Genomic DNA, 27,145 nt, shown 5'->3' on the forward strand with positions numbered 1-27,145 from the left:
GTGCGACGGATGCTGGCCTTAATTACCCGTCCGACTCCTGATCAGATGCCTCCTAACCTGCTCCTCTTACCGAACTCTGGATACTTCTCCGAAACGAAGACGAACTCCGTGAAGTGAATCTGTAGACACTTGTTTTCTGACGGCGAGAAAGATGTCCTTGATTTTGGGCACTTCCTTAATGAACGACTTTGTCCGCAACGGCAAATACAATTTTTCTCTAATTTTCTTTACGTCGTCTTGCTTAACCCACATCGGAGTTGCAATGAAGAGTTGACCCACGCCTTTCGCACTTACAAGGGAAACTCCCCGTCGCACCTTCCTCAGATTTAGTGGTAAAAAAGGGTTCAAATGGCTCTGAGCATCATTTTAACAATCAAAGTTTCTCTGTGCTATGTCAAAACATATGTTTTTAACAGTTTTGAAATTGCGTTCCGTTTTGGAAGTCTTAGCTTTTGAATTCCTTTGTTGTGACATAGTTCACACCTGTTTATTTGTCGTTTTCATTTCTGTGAGATGTCTATGAGGTATCTCACCAGCTCTCACTATTCATCACATTTACATGCGACGGTATATTCTTACCACATGACTCATATTCTATAACCAATGTATGACAACTGCCAAGACTACAGAAAGAGAACAAACATTTCAATGTACAGTACATAATGTTGTAAAAAAAAATGGCACAAGATAGTTTTGAACACGGCTCGTCCGGTTCATAGTTCAACACCACGAACACTGAAGTACGTAGCCGCAGCTATTCTACTTGCTGCTATATTGCACTTGTTCAGCTTGGACCGTTCACTATTTTTATTTTATTTTTTTCACAGTTCAGTACACCTTCTTCCTGTTTTTATGCTTGGTCTGCGTTCAGTTTTTGACGGGCTGTCCAGTGGCCCATTTTACCACAAAATCTGAGACGGTTGTGATAAGGAGTTTCCCTTGTTACTACCGGTTATTCTCTGGTCACAGGAATGTTCTTCTCGGTAAAACTATGCGTCGATTGTCCCACCGAGTGTGACGAATTGCCGTTCCCTCCTCTACGTCGGTTTCGTACTACGCTGTTTTATAAAATATAAAAAAAATTGGTCTCGTTGATGCGCTTTGTATCTCTATTCCACGTTCCTGGGGGAGGGAACAGGGCATGCTGGTTACGCCCCGGGATGCGAACCACGCCCACTTTGTCCCCACCCCTCATTTTAGGCGCCAGGAGAGTTTCTTTGGTAAAAACCCTCTTAAGCGGTTAGTTTCAGGAATGCGAGGTCCATGGATCGAATATCCTTGCCTGCACTTATTTTCTCTTTGTTCCCACATGATTATTATGACTGTGCAAACTGCCATTGTTGAATGATTCTTTTATTATTTTTATAATCATTACCCTGAAAAAAGAAGAAAAAAATTCTTGATGAGATTTGAAAAAAGATACACAAGAATTTTTAATCAAATCAGTATAGCTATTTTATTTATATTATTTTATCTACATGTGTGGCAGGTATAATGTGTAGGCTATGGAACACTGTGACGAACCAGGATGGTACTGATCATAGAAGCATAGAAAACAATAAGTATTGTGACATACAGCACTTGAAATGGACACTGAGTCTTTGCATGAGCTCGTTTTATTTTTCAGTGTGTGTATTGCAAAACATACTTTGGTTACAATGGTAAGCGGTTCTCGGTGATCGCACAAATTCGTGGCGTACCACGCAAATCTGTCGTTAGAATTACGTCGGAACGAAACAAAACAAGAGTACGGGAGGCGACACTCGATCCACGGACCTCGCGCCTATAAAACTCGACGCATACTCGCTTGGCTGTGGACTCCTTGGTTCCTAGTCACCGTACGAAGTATGTAAGACTGCCTAAAATGTTCAAACTCGATTTTCCCCAAAGAATTGCGGCTTGTTAATTACGCACAGGGTGTTAGGAAACTTCCGTTACCAACTTTTAGGACTTGTAGAGGGGAGTGAGTAGAAATATTTTGAATTGGAACCCATGTTCGGAAAAGTACTGTTCCCGTGCTGCAACCGATTGAAAACATGTTGGTAACGCGACAATTTTTATAAGTAATTGATTAGGAGTGACCCAGATCATCACTTATTTTGCGTTTCCACAGCTAACAGCTAAATAAATCGCTCGTATACTCATTGATGGGTTCTCTTCAACGTGATGCAGCACGGTCTGTTCCAATTTGGATGTGCGGCGTCTTCTTGGAGCACCACCGTCACGCCTGTTGACACTGAAGGTACCCTTCCTCGAAGCCATTGCCTAATTGCGGCGAAAAGGTTATGCGATGAAGTCGTGGGGAACGATCTTGGATAAAGGCGACAAGTAGCACTTTTATTGCCTTGTGACTTCCCCACTGAGAAGGGCCATGTCGGTGATTCGGCAAACGTGTACTCAACCATGTTGCTGTAACACTCACAGATACGTGAATGAGTCTCGAACCAGGTCAGAGAGGTAGGACAGAAGTTGGTTCAAATGGCTCTGAGCACTATGGGACTTAACTTCTGAGGTCCTCAGTCCCCTAGAACTGCTTAAACCTAACTAACCTAAGAACATCACACACATCCATGCCCAAGGTAGGATTCGATCCTGCGACCGTAGCGGTCGCGCGGTTCCAGACTGTAGCGCCTAGAAGCGCTCTGCCACTCTGGCCGGCAGGACAGAAGTCAAATGACATTAGCTGATCCGACGTGACCACCTCCCACCATGACTATCCTGTTGCATATCTAACTAGCAAACATGTTTTCAAACGGCTGTAGCACGAAAACGGTACGTTTTCGGACATGAGTTCCTATTCAAAATATCAATTAATCAATCACTCCCCTCTACAAGTTCTAGAAATCTGTAATAGGAATTTCTGAACACCTTGTATACTGAAGTTCTAGACGTGCCCTGCATAGCCTGTCAGTATGAATCAAATCGGCGAGAGGGCGTCGGTACGGTCTCCTTAGATGTCAGACAGGGAGAGGTCACTCCTTGCTGCTTCAGTCCGTTACCAGAGTTTATCAGTTGTAGTGGTTGGCGTTTAGTGATTGCCAGTCTCTTGGCGATACACGACCAGACATTCGGAGAACATGCTGGCCAGGGAACATCTTGTGTGTCGAAGTAGGTCAGGGCAGCACAGGCAATGTACGGTCTTGCGTTATCTTGTTGAAAGGTATCGTCACGGAGGCTTCGAAGGTACGCCACAGTCACCGTCCCCAGAACGTCAGAAATGCAACGGCAGATGTCTAAATTGCCAGCTAGATTTCCAGAATTCTTTGGCACAAGACATCTAATCAAATTACCTGCCTGCGGAGTATCGCTTAATTTGTGCTACAGGAGTAGTGATTTTCTTTCAGAAAGGTCACAGTACGTAGTAATCGATGGAAAATAATCGAGTAAAACAGAAATGATATGTGGTACTCTCCAAGGAAGTGTTCTAGGCCCTCTGCTGTAACTAGTCTACATGACTGATTTAGGAGACAGTCTGACCTGCCGTCTTAGACTGTTTGCAGATTGTAATGTAATTTAATAAAATTTTTAATTTATTTTATCTGCTTTGATAGCTATTAATAAAGTGACGTCAAAAGAAAAGAGAAATAACTAATAATACTATGGACAGTGTAACGTATTTTAATGTAGCCCGACACGAATCAGCAATCATTAAACTAGCTCAGTACTCAGGCTGGTTACGGGATTATAAATAATTAATTGTCTCTCTCTTGAATAATCACAGATATTCCCCTGTGTACGTACATCCAAAGTATAGTTAAAACTCATGTACTTATAGCACCCGATAATATTTCGTATGTCAGGTAAATGAGAAGTATTGAAACCCGTAGCTCAAGATCGTGGTTTCGTCTCGAATACCAATATAAGATAACAAGCATAAACTTTTGCAGATGAAATCTTATACTAGAACTAGAATCCTGTGACCAGGCCTTTCTGCCTGGGATATTATCTCGCAATCTTGAGAAAATTTGTAAATGAAATATATTAAATTATTCATAGCGGCTGCATAGCTCGTGGAATCTGAAAGAAAATTTAGTGTCCTAACCGGGGGCACGTCTCGAAGATGAGCTGAAAGAAAATTACTAATTATTTTCTAGTATGGCGCCTAACAATGGTCAATATTCCGTTAAGGCCACGTCTACTCAGGACAAACAGGGTTGAAGAATACATATTATTGAATACTGTACACAAATCTTAAGTTATGAACAACTATATTTTTTTCTTCGATTTAAACTTACATAGACAATTACAGCAAGATGAACTTCAGACAATCGTTCTTTTCTCTTCAAGTCCAATAACAGAAGAAGACGACAAAGGAATATAGAATTCAGACACAGAATCTCTAATGTCCATGGAGTATATTGCAACACAATGCATTTGATTATTCTTTGGAGCACCGCGCCATAACAATAACTATAACCACATGGCACTTATAAATTTCAAATTCATGACCACCCCAGGAAATACAGTAAAAGCAATTGAAAAATGATTTAGACAAAACATCTGCATGGAACGAAAAGTGGCACTTGTCCCTAAATAAGGAAAAGTGTGAGGTCATCCACATGATTATGAAATGAAATCCGTTAAATTTCGGTTCCACGATAAATCGCACAAACTTAAAGGCTGCCAATCCAGTTAAATACGAATTAAAATTAGGATAAACTTAAAATTGAACGGTCACTTAGATAATGTCGTGGGGGAGGGAAAGCAAAAACTTCGTTTCATTGGCAGAACACTCGGAAGGTGCAACAGGTCTACTGAAGAGACTGTCTACACTACTCTTCCGTACTCTGGTAGAGTACTGCTGTGTTGCATGGGATCCTTACCAGATATGATTGACAGAGAACATCGAAAAAGTACAAAGAGGCGCAGTTCGTTTTGTATTATCGCATAATAGGGGGAAATGTCACTGATATGATACGCGATTTGAGATAGCAAAGGCGTCTCTCGTTGCAGCTGGACCTGCTCATGAAAAGTCAATCAGAAACTTTCTCCACAGAGTGTGATAACATGGGCGCCCATCTACATAAGGAGAAGTGCTCATCATCATAAAATGAAAAGAAAAAAGAGCTCACACGGAATTATTTGCGTGTTCGTTTCCCCACGCCATGTGGTCGAACGGTAGAGTAATAGTCTGAAAGTAGCTCGAAGAACCCTTTGTTAGGCACTTCATTGTGTACTGCAGACTAATCATGTAGATGTAGAAGTGCTAACAAAAGGTGATCGTGTTGTGTACCCAATGACATCCTATACCATCACGTCAAGTGCCGGGGCTGCATAACGATGATGAATGCAATCTAAAAACGTTCGTTGGCCTCGGAACTTCCACACAGGGATAGCTGCACTGTGATGCCATACACGGAATCGACACTCGCCTTAAAAGACGACGTGCTGCTTCTCTTGTGTCCCGTGTGTGATTCGTCCCACCGCTGTCGGCGCGCGTCAAGGGAAGCCTCGGCTGCGGTCGGCGTTCCGACAGTCCTAGGCGCTCCAAACATCGTGCTGCCAACAATTGCATTTCTTGACGCACGCATGAGGCGTGGCTGATCCTACACGGCAGAGCGGTAAGGTATTTCTGTCATCTCGGGCACTGGTTGCACGATACCCTGCATAGCATCGCATACAACTTTTTTGGTCTTGGGATCCTGACCAGCTCGATCAGAAACGTAGCGAAATGGTAAACTGTAGTTTCAGAGGCCACAATCTTGCTGCTGTCGAATTTCCTACGTGCTGGTACAAGTTTCCTCTTATTCTTATACGAAATGTCACATGATATTGTCAAGAACAGACAACCAAAAGCGATTATGAGTGTGAAACCCGCTGCGTAACCTTGCCTTATATATACACTCCTGGAAATTGAAATAAGAACACCGTGAATTCATTGTCCCAGGAAGGGGAAACTTTATTGACACATTCCTGGGGTCAGATACATCACATGATCACACTGACAGAACCACAGGCACATAGACACAGGCAACAGAGCATGCACAATGTCGGCACTAGTACAGTGTATATCCGCCTTTCGCAGCAATGCAGGCTGCTATTCTCCCTTGGAGACGATCGTAGAGATGCTGGATGTAGTCCTGTGGAACGGCTTGCCACGCCATTTCCACCTGGCGCCTCAGTTGGACCAGCGTTCGTGCTGGACGTGCAGACCGTGTGAGACGACGCTTCGTCCAGTCCCAAACATGCTCAATGGAGGACAGATCCGGAGATCTTGCTGGCCAGGGTAGTTGACTTACACCTTCTAGAGCACGTTGGGTGGCACGGGATACATGCGGACGTGCATTGTCCTGTTGGAACAGCAAGTTCCCCTGCCGGTCTAGGAATGGTAGAACGATGGGTTCGATGACGGTTTGGATGTACCGTGCACTATTCAGTGTCCCCTCGACGATCACCAGAGGTGTACGGCCAGTGTAGGAGATCTCTCCCCACACCATGATGCCGGGTGTTGGTCCTGTGTGCCTCGGTCGTATGCAGTCCTGATTGTGGCGCTCACCTGCACGGCGCCAAACACGCATACGACCATCATTGGCACCAAGGCAGAAGCGACTCTCATCGCTGAAGACGACACGTCTCCATTCGTCCCTCCATTCACGCCTGTCGCGACACCACTGGAGGCGGGCTGAACGATGTTGGGGCGTGAGCGGAAGGCGGCCTAACGGTGTGCGAGACCGTAGCCCAGCTTCATGGAGACGGTTGCGAATGGTCCTCGCCGATACCCCAGGGGCAACAGTGTCCCTAATTTGCTGGGAAGTGGCGGTGCGGTCCCCTATGGCACTGCGTAGGATCCTACGGTCTTGGCGTGCATCCGTACGTCGCTGCGGTCCGGTCCCAGGTCGACGGGCACGTGCACCTTCCGCCGACCACTGGCGACAACTTCGATGTACTGTGGAGAACTCATGCCCCACGTGTTGAGCAATTCGGCGGTACGTCCACCCGGTCTCCCGCATGCCCACTATACGCCCTCGCTCAAAGTCCGTCAACTGCACATACGGTTCACGTCCACGCTGTCGCGGCATGCTACCAGTGTGGGAGACTGCGATGGAGCTCCGTATGCCACGGCAAACTGGCTGACACTGACGGCGGCGGTGCACAAATGCTGCGCAGCTAGCGCCATTCGACGGCCAACACCGCGGTTCCTGGTGTGTCCGCTGTGCCGTGCGTGTGATCATTGCTTGTACAGCCCTCTCGCAGTGTCCGGAGCAAGTATGGTGGGTCTGACACACCGGTGTCAATGTGTTCTTTTTTCCATTTCCAGGAGTGTAGAATGTGAATGACTTTACTCCTACCTAGTGTGCGCGGTTGTACTGAAACTGTAATTGACTTTTTTTTTTGCTTACCGTCTTCATCGCGTGCAGTTTTAATGGCCGTGTGTACACAGAGTGCGCAAGGGGTACGGTCAATATTCAGGGATATGAGAGCGGTATCGCCAGGACCACTACTATTTTATGTATACATAAATGATGTGGCGGACAGGGTGGGATGCAATATGCTGTTATTTGCTGACGATGCTGTTCTGTAGGGGAAGGAGTCGAAGTAGAGTGACTGCAGAGAGATAACAAGATGACTTAGACAGAATTGTAGTTGGTGGGATGACCCTAAATGTAGAAAAATTTAAGTTAATGAGGATGACTAGGAAAGACAAACCTGTGATGTTCTGATACAGCATTAATAGTGTCCTGATTAGCACAATTACGTCATTTAAATATCTGGGTGTAACGTTGCAAAGCGATATGAAAAGGAGTAAGAATGTGCGGATTCTAGTAAGGGAGACTTATGGTCGACTTCGGTCTGTTGGTAGAATTTTGCGAATGTGTGGTTCATCTGTAAAGGAAGCAGCATACAGCACGCTAGTGCGACCTATTCTTGGATACTGCTCGAGTGTTTGGGACCCGTAGCAGGTCGGATTAAAGGGAGTATATCGGAGCAATTCAAAGGCGGATCTGCTAGATTTGTCACCATTGGGTTCGAATGACACGCAGGTATTGTGGAGATGCTTCGGCAACTCCAGTGGGAGTCCCTGAAGGGAAGTCGACGTTCTTTTTTAGGAACACTATTGAAAAATGTTAGACAACGATTCTACTCTCGCCAACATACATTCCGTGTAAGGACCACGGAGATAAGATACGAGAAATTAGGGCTTAGACGGAGGCACAAAGAAAGTCGTTTTTCCCTGTCTCTATTAGCGAGTGGTACAGGAGAGGAAATGAGTAGTTGTGTAATAATGTGGTATACTGTACCATCCGCTACGCACCGTACGGTGGCATGCAGAGTACGTATGTAGATGCAGATGTAGAACACCCATTCGAAGCAAACGACCTAGAAAAAAATGGCCCTGTAATATACAGTGTGTTCATGAAATTCGGGAACACTTTAAGTTATTTATTGCACAAGAACCAAACGTTGTACAGATATCACACATATGCTATTTTGACGAGAAACTCTGAAAGTTGTTTTTTCATGTACACCGCCACAGCGTAGTTTAGTAATTTGCCGATAGTCAGCGCTAGTCGCAAACATGGCGAGATCACGTGCGGAGCGAGCATTCTGTGTGTTGGAGTTGAGAAAAACAAGTGTGCTACAGCTGTTCAGCGGTTGTTTAGAACCGAGTACGGTAAGAAGCCACCAACAAGGTGGCACAACAAATTCGTTACGACGGGTTGCCTTTGCCCGGCAAAGAGAAGCGGACGTCCCATTGTGAGTGATTTGAATGTGGAGCGCGTTACGAGAGACTTGGACATGTTGCAGTAATGGCTGATGCCTAAAATGCAATCAGACTCTCTGTTCATCTTTCAGCAGGTTGGGGCCCCACCCCATTTTCATCGTGAAGTTCGTGTGTACCTGAACACGAGCTGCCGTATCGATGGATCGGCCGTGCTACAGAAGGGGACAGCTGTTTCATGAAATGGCCTCCCCGATCACCAGACCTCACTCGGTGTGACTTTTTTCTGTGGGCACACTTTAAAGATCTGGTATATGTACCGCCTCTACGAAGTGATGTAGCAGAGCTCCGGGAGAGAATACGGGAAGCGACGCCCACAGTCGACGATGCCATGTGGGACGGGCATGGCAAGAATTCGATTACCATATTGACGCCTGCCGGCTCATTCATGGTTCGCATTTCGACTGTTTGTAAAAAAAATAAAAATAAAAAACACCAAACTTTCAGAGTTTCTCTTCAAAATGCAATATGTATGACCTGTGCAATGTTTAGTTCTTGTGCAAATAAATAATTGAAAGTGTTCTTGGACTTTATGTTACACCCTGTATATCTTAAAAGCTAAGACGAGTTCTTCATCTTAGATACTATTAAAAAAAACCTTTTTTAATCCACGCCCTTTGCTTTTTATATTTTTAGAGGTGGTGAGGTGGTAGTATGGATGAAAACAAGAAAAAATGTCCAGTAATCAGAGGCTCTATAGTGCATACCTTAAGTGCTGTGAGCACTTTTAATAGAAGAAATGTGTTTCACAGTAGCGAAGACGAACAAGTGCTCATAACTCTTAAGGTATGCATTTTAGAGCTCATGTTTATTAGAGTTTTTTTGCTTCTAATGATCGTTCCTGCCTGTTTAGAGTTTATGAACGTCTGAGGATAGCGACTCTTCTTATGTAATCGTGTGGCATATGGAACAGTTTATTGCATTGCGTTTGTCATAAGTTCGGCCACTTGTCAGACTGGACGTCGATTTTTTGCACTTTTCCAAGGCTTAAAGCCGATGAACAGATTTCTGATGTTACATAATCAGTAAGTTTTAAAGAATGAAATGCGCGTCAGATTGTGAATTAATCAGAAAAAATGTCGATTTTTTTGTGTTAACGTTCTGTACTTTTCCCTCTATGGTGGGAGGGATTCATAGAAATGAATTCCTGTGTGTTGTGTAAAAATTTGAAGACAAGGTATTTACTTAGCGCATTTTCTTACTAAATGAGACGTAATTAGTTGTTATTATTCCCCGGATAATGTTCTCGTTGGCACAAAACCGACGAACAACATGCCAAAGAGAGGACTTCACTATCTAAACACAACTGATTGGAGGTAGGGCTACCTGCTAGATAATGAGCGATCAGTGTAGCCAGATTTTGCAATCCGATGAGGCAAGTCTTGTACTGAAGCAAATGTTGTAGTTGAGAGATGCGTATTTTCTTAGCCATACAATCTATTTTCAAAACCCACAAGAATAGCGTTCAGGGGTGTTAGCGACTTTTCCCCATAAGTGGATCACTATAATTTATCATTGAAACATGTAAGTACTGTTACTGCCTCATCTACGATTCTCACTGAAGACAGAAGGCTGCTGCAATCACTATGCGATGTAGAATTTCTGATAACGATATGGAGAAAGAATTGTGCTATTATTGGAAAATTATCTGATGACGTTGTGTATTAGTGTCTGCTGTGGAGTCGCACAACTCCACCTTTTCCGGTTTCTACTGTCCAGGATGATAGTGGGAGCGGGGGGTCAGGGCTTCGATAAATTAGCTCTCTCTTTCATATTTAAAAGCACTTATGCCAGTTTGAAGAGAAAGGCTGAACGACTAAAGTTCAGTAGCAAATAGGCAAATTTAAATTTTTACGGCATTCTTTTCGCTATAGGTAAAGAAATGTTTTATTCATTTCTCCCTTTTGAAAGAGGTGTAACATTATCGAGAAAATTCATTACGTTTTACTCAATAAATTGTCCAGAAAGAACAACGCAGCGCTTCAGCGCTTTCTCCAGACTTAGCCCCATAACGTGGACGTAAATATGTTTTAACCTTTGTCCGATGGTGATTTTTGTACGTTACTGTGCGCTCCTGGTAGCTGAATGGTCAGCGCGACGGAATGTCATACCTAACGGCCCGGGTTCGATTCCCGGTTGGATCGGAGATTTTCTCCGCTCAGGGACGGGGTATTGTCCTAATCATCATCATTTCATCCCCATCGACACGCAAGTAGCCGGAAGTGGCGTGAACTCGAAAGACTTGCACCAGGCGAACGCTCTACCCGACGGGAGGTACTAGCCATACGCCATTTACAATTAATTATTTTACTACGTTACTTAAATCACGTGCTCCTATGTATGTTGGGGACCAAGAATGAGTTGTTACAACCCAGAAACCATTCGTAGAGTTAATACGCGCACTCCTTAACAGATTTAGCGTGACTTTCTGCTGACTATAATTTCCTTACAAGCTTTTCGAGAGTTGGGCGCACTCTAGTCTTAAACTAATAGTATTTTTAAGTTTGTAATTAGGCGTCCTACGATTGGCGAGTTGATTGTCTATCAAGATTCAGCAATTTATATGCATCTGTAGTTAACATTTTTTTCTATTGCTCCACATGCAGGTCGGCATGATTGCTGCGATAAAAATTATACTCTGTTTCACCTACCTTCTTATCAACTCTGAGTTGTTTCAACACTGTGCTATTGATTTGCGCCGAACCTCAACCCCCCACTAGAAAAAATACTCAACGATGTAAGGGTTTTTCTTGCCAAAGAATGATTATTAGAGTGTGGAGCAGTAGTGACTTACAGTTGTGTCAACAACTATTCAACCACCATCTCCATCATATCCTTTACTTCTTCAGAAAAAAAAGCAGCTACAGATTCTTTCTCCCTGACCGGAGCGTTTAGCCTTGACTTGTGTCTACGTTTTGCCGCTACTGCTGATTTCTTTCTCGCTTCTTTTACTGTATGCAGTCCGTAGAGAGCTTTCCTCTTGCCACCCTGTACTAGTCGTACACACAATTAGTGACATCATGTTCTGGTTTTCTGAGAGTTTGGTCAACCTAGGGTTATTTATTCTCTTTAATTACTATGATGACACGATGCTCTGAGGAAGTTTCCAGAGGACTTAATTGTATGTACATTACGTTACCCACCAACGATGGAACGGAGACATATCCTAATAAAAGCCTGCAGTTGACTATAATTCCTTCGTTACTTTCCTTGTTTCGTGTCCATTGAAAACATGGACTAAACATTACTTCGAAAACTCCTGGTCATCGTTCTCCTGCTCTGCGGCAGTGCAGTTGTGCACGCTAATAATATTGCTGCCATTCAAAGAGAAATTTTCCACTGTACACGCATCTTTTAGGAGAGGAAATTGTAGAATTCCATGGGAAATGCGCGTGTCATTTATGATAGGGAGACACAGATCGGCAAATGTTTGAAATGATAAACAGTGGTGATCATTGTGGACATCATTATCTTTGCGATAAATCCCAAGACTATAGTAAACGGCAGTAAGCGCTACTTTATGCTTGTATAGATAATCTGGTCGGGCTGTATTTATCTTGTGTATTGATTTTGCAGTGCGCGCACTAGCCCCTGTGTGTGTGTGTGTGTGTGTGTGTGTGTGTGAGTGAGTGAGAGAGAGAGAGAGAGAGAGAGAGGGGGGGGGGTCTTGACATACGTCTTGAAGAAGGCGAGCGGAGTTTGCTATTTTTGATCATTTATGCGATTCTATTATGCTCCTCAGAGCCCAGTAAGAGGCAAGTCATAAGCAACAACAATAAACTTCACCCCAGCAGTCATTAATTCGGATTTGGCGCGCTTTGTGTTACACTCTGACCTCGGAGACATCGCATTGGAGGTAACAGGGATGCATGACGAATGACGGACTCTCACTTAGGGTTGCCATCCGTTCCGGTATATCGGAACCGCCACCGTTACGGACTTTATTGTCCCGACAAGCCCTAATTTTGTCTCATTTTGTAGAATACTGTGAAGCGCATTGCTCGAGTACAAATAACGCCATCTGTTAGCGCAGCATGTAAATACAGCCCCGTTAGTTCGATTTATGTCAACAATTTTATGTTGATAAAGTCGTCTCACAGATGACGTTGTATTTTGCGTATCCTCTATCGACTATGCAAGCACATTTTAGCCATCATTCGAGAAAATACCTGAATTTTACAGTACTATGGGCTGGAACCATTGGAGCAGCGCCACGTAGAAGAATCCGGCATTTCCTATTTGAAGAGCGGTCTGTTAAGACGATTTTTTCGAAACGTAATACGAACAACGAGTGCAAGTTGTTAATTTTTTAAGTGTTTACTGCTGGTATATAGGGCGTGAACGTTATAGTGACATGTACTTCGATGACGAAAGTATTATTGTCGACTGTTTACCGTCTAATAAACTTATCATACTGTAACTTATGAAAATGTCAGTTTTCGGATGATTACACATAATAATAGTGCTTTTAAGAAAGGACGGGCGCATCAGGAAGCGTTGTGTGAGATTTGTAGCTGTCTCATCTCAGTAGGTCACGGGGGTAAGGCAGCCTAAGACCCAAATTATGCAGTAGTATAGGAGTAAATAAACTAAAAACTGACAGCCGCAGGCAGCATGGCATCGTTAAAGTAACTTAGCAACTACGGACATAAGTTGAAAAATCAAATAAAAAGTATTACGAAGAAAACTGTAGTTACATGACGAGGCAGCCTACTGATTTTATATTAACGAGGGTATAATTGGATCTCTGCATGTGTGGCAGGATCAGCGACCCCCACCAAAAGCCAACTTCTATACCATTAGTGGAAACGAACAGTTGTATTGGATGGATATTAGTAGTACGGCGTGAGACAGAAACAGATCTCGTGTTTGTACCCGCGAGAGCAGCCAGCCGTATGAGTACGTGGCGGCTTCTACTGCCATCTTGTTTATCGACTGACCTTCACACACCGGGAGTGGGGCCTCGCAGACGCAGCACGTGACCGCTCAAGGCTGTGAATCATTCGCGCCACACGGACACGTGTCTCGCGCCAGTTCTTGTCGGATTCTCTGACGCTGCGGTCGAATACTGACCTTTTTCCCAAATTCCGAGTAACCCACGCTGTAGCACGGCTACGCCTGTATTTCATCGTAAGTTAATCATCTCGGCAAGAATGCTTTCTGCTTGGTGGTTATTATTAATGTGCAGTTTCTCAGACGTGTCCTGTGTGGCCTGTTATTGTAGTATGGCAGCGAAACTTGGTAGGTGTTCTAATGCGTTAATGCGGAACCGATTTACGCTGGAAAAAATTAGTTTGTTTTAGCCACCAGGTGTAATTCTGGGGCAGTGAATGCCAGAAAGGCGTATATAAACGTTTCCTTATGTAAGGGACTAAGAACGGGACGTGGGCAAAAAACATCAGACAAATGAGAAAGGCATAATGATGATTTTATTATTAACCGCTGCTTACACAATTTATTCAGTACGATCACCGGAGACGTCGGTGGGATGCTGCATCCGTAAAACGACATGATCGACACTTGATTGCTGCAGTTTCGCTGGAATATTAGCAACGTATTCCTGTACATATCATGTAGAGACAAAACGTGTCCCTGGTGCATTCAAATACGGACGTTTTTTTGTGTGTCTACTGGAGCGCAACATGTAATACATAAATTAAAGGAAGTTTATATAACGACGTCAATGTTCGTTTGTTCAGAATCTTAAATCGCCAAAAGTTCTCAGCGATTGCTTCGAAATTTTGACACATCGTTGCATTCGAATAAGCGCGTGTTTGATATACACAATGTGATCAAAAGTACCCGGACACCTGGCTGAAAATGACTTACAAGTTTGTGGCGCCTTCCATCGGTAATGCTGAAATTCAGTATGGTGTTGACCCACCCTTAGCCTTGATGACAGCTTCCACTCTCGCAATCAGGTGCTGGAAGGTTTCTTGCGGAATGACAGCACATCCTTCACGGAGTACTGCACTGAGGAGAGGTGAGGCTTGGCACGAAGTGGGCGTTCCTAAACATCCCAAAGGTGTTCTATAGGACTCAGGTCAGGACTATGTGCACGCCAGTCCATTAGAGGGATGCTATTGTCGTGTAACCACTCCACCAAAGGCCGTGCATTATGAACAGGTGCTAGATCGTGTTGAAACATGCAGTCGCCATCCCCGATTTGCTTTCCAGCAGTGGCAAGCAAGAAGGTGCTTAAAACATCAATGTAGGCCTGTGCTGCGATAGTGCCACGCAAAACAACAAGGGGTGCAAGCCCCTTCCATGAAAAACACGAACACACCGTAACACCTCCGCCTCCGAATTTTACTGTTGGCACTACACACGCTCGCAGATGGCGTTCACCGGGCATTCGCCATACCCCCACCCTGTCATCGGATCGCCACATCGTGCACCGTGATTCGTCACTCCAGACAACATTTTTCCACTGTTCAATCGTCCAGTGTTACGCTCCTCACACCAAGCGAGGCGTCATTTGGCATTTACCGGCGGAATGTATGGCGTATGAGCTGCCGCTCGACCATGACATCCAAGTTTTCTCACCTCCCGCCTAATTGCCATAGTACTTGCAGTGTATCCTCAAGCAGTTTGGCATTCCTGTGTGATGGTGTGGATAGATGTCTACCTATTACACATGACGACCCTTTTTAACTGTCGGCAGTCTCTATCAGTCAACAGACGAGGTCGGCCTGCACGCTTTTGTGCTGTACGCGTCCCTTCACGTTTACACTTCACTATCACATCGGAAACAGCGGACCTAGGGATGTTTAGGGGTGTGGAATTCTCGCGTACAGACGTACGACACAAGTGACACCCAATCACCTGACCACGTTAGAAGTCCGTGAGTTCCGCGGAGCGCCCCATTCTGCTCTCTCACGATGTCTAATGACTACTGTGGTGGCTGATATGGAGTATGTTTTCGGGGTGTCTGGATACTTTTGATCACATAGTGTACCTGTTTTTAAAATATGTATGTAATATATAAATATATACGTAATATATAAAAGGGAAGCACTGTTACGAAAAAATTCAAAAAGTTTGTTTTATTAGTTTTGCTGAATATTATTCTTGTAAATATGTTTTAAAGTTAGAAACGCTATTTGTTATTTAACAAAGAGAATATTATGACATTTTGTAAGTAGACACGCTGGCCTAGTCGGGCAAATTGTATTGTCAAAGAGTGTAATAAACTATAAATGCATCATTGCTGGGCTTGCGGCCGAGCCAAAGAAAGTAGCTGTTCGGGATCGCGAGGAGACGATTGGTGTCGTCCATTGTGTGTATTCGCCGTGTGGCTATGCAAAAGTGCGGAGATAAAAAATCTTTTTCCGAAGTGCGGAGCAGTGAAAACTGAAATGTTTGTTTTGGCGGATGTTTTAATATGGGCAAGCTACGTTTATGACATTTTGGGCACAGTAGAAATACAGCAAGAGTAATTCACTAAATATCAAGAGTACTGTGGGCCCTTGTTATTAGCTATGGTATGACAAGAAGATCAACTTGTGCCTTATTTTACCCTAAAATGAAACTGCCCGACAAACCAAGAGCATCATGAAGGGAAATAAGATCTGGACTTTTTATAACTTGAAGTGCAATAGGCTGACCAGCGTAGTTGGGATTTTATTGCTTAAATAACATCGGTTTCGAGCATATTGTCACGTAAACAACTTTCCTAAGTCATTATTCAAGTAGTACCCATCCTATCCTTTTGTATGAACCTAGCCGCGCGGTCTCAGGCTCTTTGCCTCGGTCCGCGCGGCTCCCCCCGTCGGAGGTTCGAGTCCCGCCTCGGGCATGGGTGTTTGTGTTGTCCTTAGCGTAAGTTAGTTTAAGTTAGATTAATTAGTGTGTAGGCGTAGGGACTGATGATCTAAGTAATTTTCTCCCATAATACCTTCCCACAAATTTACAAATTTGAACCGAGATAATCAGAAAATAAAGTGCATACTAATTTATTAGATTATTAAAACATAATTTTTCCAACTTTTCGACAATTCCGTAATAATAAAATCTTTGGCTGTAGTATGTATTATGTCAGAAATAGATTGATGCAAAAGCCAGTATTGATTCGTTTGCTAAAAATAAGTAACTTTCACAATAAAAAAATTGGTAGTAAAACTTTACATAACTTGGACACTGAATTTCACTGTCAAAGCACAGCACAATTTATTGTTTTTGTTATCAAGAAATATCAGTAAATTCAAATGATCTCTCTGCTTGCTAGAATTACGACCGTCAGTATTACGGAGAGTAGCGTAACAAAAAGTTTCTGTCCACAGCCAGTAAACAATCTTACTTTAACTGATCTTTGAAAATTAATATATGTGGTATGTGTTTGCTATTTGTTTATTATCTCACTGCTGTGACATGTGTGGTGTGAAGTACTTGAAAGTCTGCATTAGGTACTTTTCCTACGTCATGATGCCAGTAACTATTCTTACGTTTGTTCCGTTGAGGAACTGGCTAAAGTTATTATTCTTGTTTCATTAACGACGTACTTCGAAAACCTTTCTTCCAAATTATCCACTAATTAAAAGCTAGTTTACGGAATAAAAATATAGAGTTAACCGAAATTTGTTTCTAATCGTTATTGTTAAAGTACTGAGCGGTGGTGATTCGGTTATAACTTCATCTACTTCTTTCGGTTTACATTATTCTTCGGAGTAGCTGCCTTTTCCCCACAGATTAGGGGTACACGGACATATAGAAAGGCCTAATTAGCCGGAGAGGCAGGAGGGTTATAAGCCCTTCTGCAAATTGCTGCAGATTTCAATGGTGGGCCGTCAACAAGTGTCAGCGTGCGAAGCGTTCAACGAAACATCATCAATATGGGCTTTCGGAGCCGAAGGCCCACTCGTGTATCCTTGATTACTGCATGGCACAAAGCTTTACACCTCGCCTGTGTCCGTCAGCACCGACATTGGACTGTTGATGACTGGAAACATGTTGTATGGTCGGACGAGTCTCGTTTCAAATTGTATTGAGCGAATGGACGTGTACGTGTTTGGAGACAACCTAATGAAAATATAGACCCTGCATGTCAGCAGGCGGCTGTTGAAGCTGGTGGAGGCTCTGTAATGGTGTGGAGTGTATGCAGTCGGAGTGATATGGGACCCCAGGTACGTCTACATACGACTCTGACTGGTAACACGTACATAAGTATCCTGTCTGATCACCATCATCCATTCATGTCTATTGTGCCATCCGACGGACTTGGGAAATTCCAGCAGGACAATGCGACACCCCATACGTCCAGAATTGCTACAGAGTGCTCCATGAACATTCTTCTGAGTTTAACCATTTCCGCTGGCCACCAAACTCCCCAGACATGAACATTATTGAGCATATCTGGGCTTCATTGCAGCGTGCTCTTCAGAAGAGATCTCCACTCCCTCGTACGCTTACGGATTTTTGGACAGCCCGCAGGACTCATCCAGTCAGTTCCCTCCAGCATACTTCAGACATTAATCGAGTCCATGCCACGTAGTGTTGTAGACTTCTGCGTGCTCGTGGAGGCCCTATACGATATTAGGCAGGTATACCAGTTTCTTTGGCATTTCAGTATATTTTTATCGAAGTAAATGCTTCCAGTAATTGTTCTGTAATTTTATAATCATACAAAAAAGGATCTTTCTGATTACGTGTTCGCGGTACGTTACATTTGGTTATATTGAGAGTCAATTGGCATTCTCTGCACCTAGAGCCGATCCTCTGCAGGTGTTCGTGCGTTTCATTACAATTTTTAGTGTCGCGCGATCACTGTGTATAAAGGCATCATCCATGAAAAGCCTCATGGAACGTCCGACGTTATCTACAAAGTAATTGAAGTTCTTTTACGTATGAAGATCAATCGAGTGCTCTAAGGTGCTGCAGTCATGGGTTCTGCGGCTGGTCCTAGCGGAGGTTCGAGTCCTCCCTTGGACGTGGGTGTGTGTGTTTGTCCTTAGGATAATTTAGGTTAAGTAGTGTGTAAGCTTAGGGACTAATGACCTTAGCAGTTAAGTCCCATAAGATTTCACACACATTTCTGAACGTATGAAGACTTCTCTCCGTTCAGAATGACAACTGTGATGACACGCTGTGTTATGTTCGCTAGAACCTCTTCACACATAGCTGATCGGATATTCCTTACGCTTGTACTTTATTCATTAGACGGCAGTGCGGAACTATATCGAAGAGGAGCCAGTTCTTTCCCACATTTCATGTAAAATAGAATTGGTATCGAGTCTGGTCTAATGGCGTTTCCTGTGCTGAGTAATTTCGGTTCCGTTTCTATCACTTGGTCTCTTATTTTGATATCTAAGTACTCTCAGGAAAGATTCCGTTGTCCGACCACTGGAATGGGTTATGTTCACGCTAACAGTTCAGTGTACCGCTTGCAACTGGCTACTAGCAACTCCAGCCAGTAACGTGCACAACCAACCTGCGATTGGTTTGATGTGGTAGAAGAGACCAAACAGCGAGGTCATCGGCCTCGTCGGATTAGGGAAGGGTGGGAAGGAAATCGGCCATGCCCTTTGAAAGGGACCCTCCCAGCATTTGCCTGAAGTGATTTAGGGAAATAATGGAAAACCTAAATCAAGATGGCCGAATGCGGGATTGAATCGTCGTCCTTTCGAATGGATTGAAGCGTCGTCCTTTCGAATGCGAGTTCACTGTCCTAACCACTGCGCCACCTCGCTCGGTATCACGCTTAGATTTCCAAACAAATACATTTATTGGCTTCCGCTAAATCTCGGCAGGTCCGTCTCGTTGACTAAAACGCTACCGTCCTGGTAGCTAATGGCTCTGCAATCTGATGTAAGGGCTCTGCCTATCGAGCACGTGCACGCCCATTTAAAGGAAATACTCGCGTAGAATACCGGAAATTTCCACCCATAATCCACGTCTGCGCACGGTAAAACACTTTCGGAATCTTTCATTACTGCAAAAAGGTAAACACGGGTTGAACAGGAAGCATCGCCGTCTCCTGCCTTCAGAAATACCCACCAAAACACCACCACTACAATAGTGACGGACGTCTGCACTCCAAGAGGGTGCAGCTTCCTGGCAGCACTTTTATAACTTCCTCTGCGTCACATGTTGGAAAACACTGGCTGCCATGGGAAAATTATTCATCCTTAAAATCAGTCAGACAGCTCAAACTTAAGTGACCGATGCAGGGCTCGGTAAGCAAGAACTCACTCCCAGGTAGACAAGGAACAAAACATTGATTGATAACAACATAAAATCACACTCCGTTCTGTCGTAAACACGAGAAAAGTCACAAAGAAGTCTGTTGGTGAATGTAACTCTACCTCTGTTTCGAGAGCTTTGTTATTCTAATAAAAGATTGTAACTGTTTGTCGTGGCAGACGAGTTCAGTGACTCTAAACAGGCATAAAAACTTCGTCCGGAGAGACGACTGTTACAGACGGCTCTTCGAGAGCACAAAACAATAAAAAGCTATTGATTGCCATTGTCCTGGCGACAGAGATTCGTGAGGCCAAGGCATTGCTGTGGGCGACTGGCTGCTCGAGATAGGCTCCGTAGGCGGCAGTCTCCGGGCTGGTGAGCAGGCTTCGGCTGTCGGACACTGTGTTTTCTAAAACTTTGAACACGGCTGCTAAGGTTCAGTGACCGTGTCAGAATTATATTGGAACAAATAAGCCCTCCATCACAAATATTAAGTCAAAATTGACCTGGTTTCGACGCTACTATGAGCGTCGTCTTCAGAATTAGACTAACCGTTCTAAAACATATTAGGTATATAGTACATTAATAAAATTAAAGTTTGTACTGACTGGAAAAGATACAGTACTTACAAGTCACATATTAAAAAAGATCTGAGCCGGAAAGGTGACGTCATGAACAGTTGTGAGATGGCGAGCCGCTAAGGGCTGCTCGTACTGTGAACAAGGGTTGCGACGAGACTGTTTTTTCTTCTTTTTGGTTCAAATGGCTCTGAGCACTGTGGGACTCAACTTCTGAGGTCATTAGTCCCCTAGAACTTGGAACTAGTTAAACCTAACTAACCTAAGGACATCACACACATCCATGCCCGCGGCAGGATTCCAACCTGCGACCGTAGCGGTCTCGCGGTTCCAGACTGCAGCGCCTGTTATGCCCTGTACTTTCGGGAAAGACTTTTCTAACACTAACATTTACATTAGACGTTAACGAATTTCTCTTTTCAGAAATGGTTTTGTTTCAGCTCGTATTACGTCTCCATTTTACATTCTCTTTACTTCAGGACGTTGTGAGTTATTTTTATTTTCCCCAGATAGCAAAACCCATCTATTACTTTTACAGTCTCATTTCCTCGTTTAATTCTCTCACCATCACCTGATGTAATTCAACTGCATTCCATTAGTACCCTTGTTTTACTTTTGTCGATGTTCATCCTATGACCTCTTTTCATGATACTATCCATTCCGTTTCAGCTGATAACACAAGTCTCTGACAGAATTACAGTTCATTGGCAAAGAAGGGGCAGTTAGGGGAAAATGAGGGAGATGTCCGACATTTCCTAAAGAACTATAACCTCATTTTCGAATTGGGATATTTTCTAATAATTACAGTCAAATAATTGTTTCCCCAGGAGGCATACTTCAATAAATCTGTAACTGTAAGTAAAATGCACAGGATGGCAATTATTGAACTATATGGAATAAAACTGTCATAGCTACTGAACGGTTTGCGTCAGGACGTTCGAACTGTACGGTTGGCTGCGGGGCGTGATGGGAATTAGTAGGCTCATGCTCATGGTTCGGTTTAGCGACGAAGCCCACTTACATTTGGATGAGTTCGTCAATAAATAAAATTGGTCATTTGGGGGACTGAGAATCCGCAATTCGCGGTCGAGAAGTCTCTTCACGCTCAACGGGTGACTGGTGTGCAGTGTCCAGTCACGGAGTGATCGATGCGATGTTCCTCGACGGTATGGTGACTACCGTGTAATAACGGTACGTGAATATGAGTTCATCCCCATTATACAAAGTGACTCTGATTTCTACAAGACATGGTTCATGCAAGACGGAGCTCGACACCATTGAAACAGGAGAGTGTTTGATGCCCTGGAGAAGCACTTGAGAGACCGCATTCTGGCTCTAGGTTACCCAGAAGCCACTGGCAAGGGCCTCGATTGGCCGCCACATTCTCCGGATCTGAACACACGCGACTCGTTTTCGTGAGGCTGTATTAAGACAAGGTGTACGGCAATAACCCCAAAACCATAGCCGAGCTGAGGTCATTGACAGCATCGATTTTCCGACACTTCAGCGGGTCATGCAGAATTTCGCAATTCGTCAGCGCCACATCATCGCCAATGATGGCAGGCCTATCGAGCATATCATAACCTAAGACAGAATATCTTTAGTGACGTTTACGTATTGAATAAAGTGTGTGCACGCCGTAGTTTGTAATTAACTTACTTTTTTTTCATATACTCTCCTGGAAATTGAAATAAGAACACCGTGAATACATTGTCCCAGGAAGGGGAAACTTTATTGACACATTTCTGGGGTCAGATACATCACATGATCACACTGACAGAACCACAGGCACATAGACACAGGCAACAGAGCATGCACAATGTCGGCACTAGTACAGTGTATATACACCTTTCGCAGCAATGCAGGCTGCTATTCTCCCATGGAGACGATCGTAGAGATGCTGGATGTAGTCCTGTGGAACGGCTTGCCACGCCATTTCCACCTGGCGCCTCAGTTGGACCAGCGTTCGTGCTGGACGTGCAGACCGCGTGAGACGACGCTTCATCCAGTCCCAAACATGCTCAATGGGAGGCAGATGCGGAGATCTTGCTGGCCAGGGTAGTTGACTTACACCTTCTAGAGCACGTTGGGTGGCACTGGATACATGCGGACGTGCATTGTCCTGTTGGAACAGCAAGTTCCCTTGCCGGTCTAGGAATGGTAGAACGATGGGTTCGATGCCGGTTTGGATGTACCGTGCACTATTCAGTGTCCCCTCGACGATCACCAGAGGTGTACGGCCAGTGTAGGAGATCGCTCCCCACACCATGATGCCGGGTGTTGGCCCTGTGTGCCTCGGTCGTATGCAGTCCTGATTGTGGCGCTTACCTGCACGGCGCCAAACACGCATACGACCACCATTGGCACCAAGGCAGAAGCGACTCTCATCGCTGAAGACGACACGTCTCCATTCGTCCCTCCATTCACGCCTGTCGCGACACCACTGGAGGCGGGCTGCACGATGTTGGGGCGTGAGCGGAAGACGGCCTAACGGTGTGCGGGACCGTAGCCCAGCTTCATGGAGACGGTTGCGAATGGTCCTCGCCGATACCCCAGGGGCAACAGTGTCCCTAATTTGCTGGGAAGTGGCGGTGCGGTCCCCTACGGCACTGCGTAGGATCCTACGGTCTTGGCGTGCATCCGTGCGTCGCTGCGGTCCGGTCCCAGGTCGACGGGCACGTGCACCTCACGCCCCACGTGTTGAGTAATTCGGCGGTACGTCCACCCGGCCTCCCGCATGCCCACTATACGCCCTCGCTCAAAGTCCGTCAACTGCACATACGTTTCACGTCCACGCTGTCGCGGCATGCTACCAGTGTTAAAGACTGCGATGGAGCTCCGTATGCCACGGCAAACTGGCTGACACTGACGGCGGCGGTGCACAAATGCTGCGCAGCTAGCGCCATTCGACGGCCAACATCGCGGTGTCTGGTGTGTCCGCTGTGCCGTGCGTGTGATCATTGCTTGTACAGCCCTCTCGCAGTGTCCGGAGCAAGTATGGTGGGTCTGACACACCGGTGTCAATGTGTTTTTTTTTCCATTTCCAGGAGTGTAGTTCAAGAATTGTCACCCTGTAGGTCGAAGAGTCTCTTCATACGAACTGAGAGTGGCGATCCATCATTTAGCAACGGCATTTGTGTTACGGTGCACTCATTACTTGATTACTACTTTGTCGCTGTGCGTTAAACTCTTCAGTGGTGCCGAGAATTGTCTGAAACTTTGGATGAATTAACCTAAACGTTCTATTCCGCTCATTTTTAAGAGGGCCACGTGTTGTTATCTCTTAATACTATGATGGACGAGTGAGGAAAGTCAATAAAACTGACGCTGTCAAACTGGAGCCGCAAATCTATTTGAAGTACTCTCTTTGATTCGCAAATGATCGCATTTGGCAGATATATCGCAGTCAGACTCTAACGAACCATCATCGTAACTAAAAATTCGGTATCTTGTTGCGAATGTAACACGTCAAATTGTCATTAAGGGCTCATTGTGGACATTTAAAATGAATTAATGACGACTTGACGTGTTACTTTAATAAGAAAATACAGAATTTTTAGCTCTGTTGATGACTCGTTAGAGTCGAAACCGGTTTACTGTGATGTATCTACCAAATGCGAGAAGACATTTGTGAGTAAACGAGTGAATGAGAGGACCAGTGATCACACTTCCTTCTGCGTGCTGGTGCCCAGCGCTGATTTTCTGTAAAAAAGATTTCGGTCGTCCCCCGAGTGACCTATTCCCAGTGTCCAAAGTTGACAAATTATTGCTGTAAGATGTTATAAAGTGTTTTTAACGCGTACATTAAAGAAAACATGTAATTCAGATGTGTCTGTAATATCTAAAATTAAGGTTAAAAGAAATACTTGGCAGATGAACTTGGTTGTTTCGAGCAGACTCGAAATCGGCATCAGAATATCGTACCATGTATCTCCTACTTCCTCTCTTTACTTTTACTGTATGCAGCCAGTTGTCTTTCTTTCAGGAACCAGGTCCTTACAGAAGGAGTTGTGTTGAGGAAGCTCCTGCTAGTTTGATAAACATCAAGTTGGCAAATTCTTCAGGTGCTGTGACTCTTTTAATGGGCTTAAAACATGAGTCATTTGTGAAAATCCTCTCTCGTATTCACTGGTGGACGTACGTATGCAGTTAATTGCGTTTGTCAGTGGTAGTAGAGAATCTGGACATTTCTTTTCTTTTAGGAACTTCCGAAAACCTGTGCGTAGTCAGCAATTCATTTCGACTATTCAACACTGAATGCAGATGTGAACAGACGACACTTCATATCGGTAAAAGCATTGCCTTCTCGAAACGTGTTTCTTTTTTTTTTAGTTGTTAAGATACATATGCGGAACGATTTCAATAATGTTATGAAGATCGGTATTCTAGAATAGTTTCGAAAAGCCTGTAACATTGTCTGCCATGTCTCCTAAAGATAATACCAACGTACCATTTACAAATGCCCCAGTTATCGACGAAATCTAATATTACTATCTGTTTTTGCTAGTAACGTTATTGATGTATGAATTTTATGCCTTTTAATGTTAATAAAATTTAACTTTTCCCCCCCCTCCGCGGATTAAAAAATTTGAAGTGGTCGCATCCCCTAGCGTACCCCCGGAACTCAGTTCTGGGTTTGTGGCTCAAAAATGGCTCTAAGCACTATGAGACTTAACACCTGAGGTCGTCAGCCTCCTAGACTTATACCTAACTAAGCTAAGGACATCACACACATCCTAGGCCGAGGCAGGATTATAACCTGCGACCGTAGCAGCAGCGCGGTTCCGGACTGAAGCGCCTAGGACCGCTCGGCCACAGCGGCCGGCACTGAGTCTGTCGACCAGCTCATAAAGGCGTACATTCTTATGCAGGCGTGTGTTTGTCATGTACACTCCAGTTACAGCACACATTCATAATGTCGGGCAGCTCGTTCGTTCTCTGGAGTTTTCAGACGTACATGAGCGGTACGTATTCGCGGCGTGTGAACCGTTACCAGCTGAGCCTGACATTTCGCCCGGGCAGCAGTTGAGCGCAAGGCCGCCGCTGCAGAATCCTGGTCATGGCCTCCCAACGGCCTCCCAACTCCCGGTGAAAGGGCTGCGCGAATCCTGAGCTCGAGCTGGCCGCAGTGCAAAATCCAGATCCTCGCGCGTTTTGAATAAGTGTCTCACTTGCTCAAGCAAACAGTCTTCACCAAGAAGAAAGCGATATGATATCTCACTGTTAGACCCTCGATCTAGGAAAAGAGCTGTAGAAAAGAAATCAGAAAAAGGAGAACAGTGGAGACAACTACAGACCAGTTCTTGATTCGCTACTTATGAAGCTGTCTCTGTTGTTGCCAAGACATCATCATCAACATCAACATCATACTCCGCAAGCCACCTAATAGTGTGTGGCGGAGGGTACTTTCGGTACCACTATCTGGTCCCTCCAACCCTGTTCTACTCGCAAATAGTGCGTGGGAAGAATGATTGTCGGTAAGCTTCTGTATTGGTTCCAATTTTTCAAATTTTCTCCTCGTGATCAATACGCGAGATGTATGTGGGGCGGGGGGGGGGGGGGGGGAGGGGGGGGGGGAAGTTATATGCTGTCTGACTCCTCCTCAAAAACTGAGCTTAGCTTATATAATATGTAGGAAGTATCAAGGCGTTCCAAATTGAATGAAAATCATTACGCAGTTGATGTTAATAATATACGTAGTAGATAAGTTCTCAGCATAATTTCACCAGCCACAAGTTAGATACATAAGAAATTATCACGTAGCTGCTCATATTTATAGTCACGCTGGTAATATGGTTGGCTATGTGACTAGATTTTCAAATGGCTCTGAGAACTATGGGACTTAACATCTATGGTCATCAGTCCCCTATAACTTAGAACTACTTAAACCTAACTAACCTAAGGACAGCACACAACATCGAGCCATCACGAGGCAGCGAAAATCCATGACCCCGCCGGAATCGAACCCGGGAACCCGGGCGTGGGCAGCGAGATCGCTACCGCACGACCACGAGCTGCGGACTATGTGACTGGAGGTCGGTGATAATTTTATTTCACGTCGCCCATGTCAAAACGCAGGACTGACTTGCAGATTGCTTTCCACAGAGTATATTCTGCTGTTGATTAGTAGGACTTCCTGTTTTTCTTCCCTTACATAAGTAAATACGTAAGCTGCACGTGCACTGCGAAACTGGTTTTTCCAAGATGGGCAGTTGTTAAAACAGTGATAGTTTTAAATGTCACGTGCGTCCCGCGCGTGTGTTGGGGAGGAGGCGGGAAAATGATCTTATACAGGCATAGGGTCTTTCGCATCTTACCTTATCCTAGACTGTAAAGACGTTATTACTTAGTGAATGACGCTCCATTTAAAAGTACAATATCGTTATTTAAGATTTACAGAAGCGCAGAGATAAGTTTCCTTCATAATTAAGAACAAGCCGGCAGTTCTCAGTGACTGAGACAATGAAGCTGGTGTCTATCGATTATGATGCAACTGTGACGGAAGAGATTGCGATGTCATCCTCTAGTGTACAACTTTCTTAAAATTTTCGTGATTACTGTATAACTTTCGAAATAAAAAAAAGACCAATCACGGAGCATTATGACAGCAAGTAGACGAATGCTAGAATATACTCCTTGCAAAATCATGCTCCTTCTTACGCAGTCT

At 44.5% G+C, this 27,145-nt stretch overlaps 1 protein-coding gene across 4 annotated transcripts in view; it reads left to right on the plus strand.

The window, feature by feature from the left end:
• Window positions 1-27,145, plus strand: part of LOC126322318 (protein timeless) — a 383,108-nt gene that overhangs the window by 11,671 nt on the left and 344,292 nt on the right. Inside the window, exon 1 of one of the 4 annotated variants that reach the window (XM_049994283.1) lies at window positions 13,741-13,852. The exons of the other annotated variants lie outside the window; for them this stretch is intronic. The gene's annotated coding sequence lies outside the window, so the exon portion shown is untranslated. Of the gene's footprint in view, window positions 1-13,740; window positions 13,853-27,145 lie in introns of those variants that run through there. 4 annotated transcript variants of the gene reach the window in all.

The sequence above is a fragment of the Schistocerca gregaria genome, chromosome 2, assembly GCF_023897955.1.
Source record: "Schistocerca gregaria isolate iqSchGreg1 chromosome 2, iqSchGreg1.2, whole genome shotgun sequence".
In the NCBI taxonomy this organism is placed as follows: domain Eukaryota; kingdom Metazoa; phylum Arthropoda; class Insecta; order Orthoptera; family Acrididae; genus Schistocerca; species Schistocerca gregaria.